Source organism: Terrapene carolina, unplaced genomic scaffold (assembly GCF_002925995.2).
Source record: "Terrapene carolina triunguis isolate 2854851 unplaced genomic scaffold, T_m_triunguis-2.0 Scaffold88, whole genome shotgun sequence".
Lineage (NCBI taxonomy): Eukaryota > Metazoa > Chordata > Testudines > Emydidae > Terrapene > Terrapene triunguis.
Genome location: NW_020664439.1, coordinates 12,283,954 through 12,287,623, shown reverse-complemented (window position 1 = coordinate 12,287,623; position 3,670 = coordinate 12,283,954).

Here is a 3,670-nt window from a genome sequence, read left to right as displayed (position 1 = left end):
AGCTCACCTCTGCTCCGCCTCCTCCCCGAGCACGCCGCCCCCGCTCTAATTCTCCTCCCCTCCCACGCTTGCGGTGCCAAAAAGCTGATTGGCACTGCAAGCCTGGGAGACGGGAGAAGTGGAGCGGCAACCGCGCGCTCGGGGAGGGGGCGTAGGAACGCTGTAAAAAAAAATTGGGAGCACTGCTTTTTGGCGCCCCAAATCTTGGTGCCCTAGGCAACCGCCTAGTTTGCCTAAATGATAGCACCGGCCCTGGCTGTTCATATCTGGGGTGCTGAACTTAGTTCATATATTGAGCCTGTCTTGACAAGATTGTCTCTATGTTTCTATGTATGCATGTTCACTTATTTAGGTACCCATACAGGTAGGGAGCTATAGTTTGGAGAGAAAGATAAAACACAATTCCTCACATTTTATTTTCATGAGTTAGGCTGATTACATCGTTCAGGAGTGGCAGAGTGACACACACATAGGTCAGTTGTTAGGTCACCCTAATGAGGGCAAATAAAATGTGTTTCTTCCAAAGAGGTGGAGTACCTTTTTAATTAGGCATTTGTGGCGTGCTATTATTTTTTTATGCCTTGGTTTTATGGAGGTTGTTTTCCTGTGAATCTGCATTTATAGTGGTAAGTTTTATACAATGTGTTTTCATGTCATGTCTGAAAGTGTAAGTATTAATGTAATTGTTCTAAAATGGAGGTAAATATATATTCTCTGTACCTAGTTTTTGGACATCAGCATCCTAATTTTTATCACCTATGGTGCTAGAAATAATGAGCTTTTTATATATACTATCTCACACATGACATATATGCACCATAGTTGGTTATGCACTGTAGTTTCATAGCCTAACACTGGAGTAAAGAGCTCTATCAAAATTGCCTTATAATTAGTTGTAATGGGTAAACTTTTTCTATGAAAATCATCAAACCTCCTAAAAGAAACAAGCTTCAAGATAATGACATCTTACAGATTTCAAACACCTATTCCATTTCATAAAATCATAGAAGGTTAGGGTTGGAAGAGACCTCAGGAGGTCATCTAGTCCAAACCCCTGCTCAAAGCAGGACCAACCCCAACTAAATCATCCCAGCCATGGCTTTGTCAAGCCAGGCCTTAAAAACCTCTAAGGATGGAGATTCTACCACCTCCCTAGGTAACCCATTCCAGTGCTTCAGCACCATCCTAGTGAAATAGTTTTTCCTAATATCCAACCTCCCCCACTGCAACTTGAGAACATTGCTCCTTGTTCTGTCATCTGCCACCACTGAGAACAGCATAGCTCCTTCCGAGGTACTAATACTTCTTTCAGAATCTTAATTCTATTATGACTAAACTAAAGAGCCTAAGTCACTTTCCTTTCAAAAGAAAAAGTGGAGTTCCTTGATCACCTTACTCCATTTGGAGGGTAATACCATGCTTGACTGACTGCCTTGGGTATTTTCGCCTAGTATTCCAGCTTGTTGTTATACCACTACATTTTATTGGTCACTGAATTATTTTCATTCCCAGTGCCACTACACTTCTGAAACTGACTGTGGACATGTGTAGGTCAAGGGGAAGGAAAATTAAGGGTCATCTTAAGTTTATACAGTGGTGCTCTTTCATTTTCTATAAAGCTAACTACATTTAGGCTCCCTGTTGGGTAAGCTTTTTTCCTGTCTATTATTTTCAAAGGAGAGAGTGCATATGACAGTCTGAGAATCACACCAGCCTGAACACAGATGGTGGGGATTACACCACACTGAGCCTTGACCTTCAAAAGCCTGCCGTTTCTTTTCAAGGTTTCTCTTCTTTGACAGCTAGACTGGCTTTTGTCAATTAATTTTATTAATGCCAATTTTTTTTTCTTATGATCAATTACCTGTGCTTTTAGAACATGACTCAAAATCACTGAAATATTCAAAGCAAGTTCCAGGTTGAAAGACTGAAACAATTCCCGCACCCCACTCCCCAAAGCCACTATGAAATACTCATCGTGATGAAACACAGTCCAGCTTCTACTCAACTTTTTCAGCAACTCCCTGTGCTAACAGATTTCAACCAGTATGAAAGAGGAGGAAGGAGTTTGGCTATATGTACATCAGGGTTGTAGTGAACTCTATTTATGTAAAATAAAGGGGAAAAGAAATGGATTTTTGAGATGGCTACAAAGTGTAAAAGATCTCAGCAAAAAAAACAACACACCTTTATTTTATAATAAAAAGGCAACTATATGTAGGGCCAGATGTTGCAGACATGACTCATGATGAATAGTCCCTTTCCCTATTCTTTGAATAGTCCCATTGGAATTAGTGGGGCTACTCGAGGAGTTACAGGGCTACTCAGTGTGAGCAAGGTTGGCAGATAGTGCTCAAATAATGACTTATGCCTTCAATTATATTTTGTTAAATGGTGACGGCATACTGTCTGCTAACAGAGTTAAATATCCCATTGACTGCAATATGACATTACTATGGAAAAATACATGAAGGCCTATAAATGTAAACAGTGATTCAAATTCTCCTATGTTATATCAGTGTAACCTCATTGAAGTTAATGGGAATGTACCAGTATAATAGAAAGTGGTCTTGTATACTATGATGAGCAAACCAAAAGTTGAAATGCTTATGGAAAGCTTTCCTAACTTACAGGAACTACATGAGTCTTCAAAATTTGGGCTTTGAATCTAAGCAGAATAGGTTTTCTTGTGAGATTTATGCTATTTCTTCTTTGGGACCCAGCTGGAAACACAAGAGCAGTTTTTCTCTCAGTACTTCAGCACTTCCTGCCCTAGTCACAGAAGAGAGTTCAGCAACATTTAAATAGGACACTTACAAGTTAGCTTTGCAGTTCAGAACCTCAAAAATGGTCTGGTTTGAATTTGTTTCTAAAACTGGATGACTGATCAAGGGCATTCTGACTTCATATGAAACATCCATCCCTAACCACAGAGCTATGGGATTAAAACGATCTTTGCAGCAGAACTAGTAAAATCAAGTTTACTAGGGGCCAGATCACAGCCTGGGCCTATGTGGCCATGCAGCAAAATGAGAGTAGGTCAGTCCCCCACTACCCTATGCATCCACTATGTATCTCCCCTTCCTGCATACCCAATACCTCTCTTCTCCTTTCCATGGGTGGGCAGAAAGTGGTTGGTCCTTTATCTTGGTCCTTTGTCCCCGCCATAGTACACCAGCCTGCTGACGATAGTAATCTGCTACTGGTATGGGGCAGTAGCAGACGACATCCCAAGAGCAAGGAGAAGTAGGGAAGTAATTGTCACAATACAACAGTACTGCCTGGGGCAGTACAACTAAATACTCCCCCTTACACAGAGCTGGACTTAAAGGCACAATCTAACCCTAAATGAAAACTTTACAGGTGTTAACATATAAGACAACTACGGGAGTACAAACTCTTTGTGATACACAGGGGAGCTATGCAATTAATTCTCATTAACATTAATAGGAGTTACCAATATAAATCCTGTTTCCTGGGAAGTACAGAGCAAAGTTAAAAACCCTAATAAATCTGACTCAAATATAGTGATATTTATTCAAACCACAGTATAATCACTATAATAACATCATGGTGCTGTAACACATGTTGAAATATAGTGTTACATCATGTGTACATATTATTTGTTCCTATAATTTTACTACAACGAATTACAGTTCAACCATTGGTT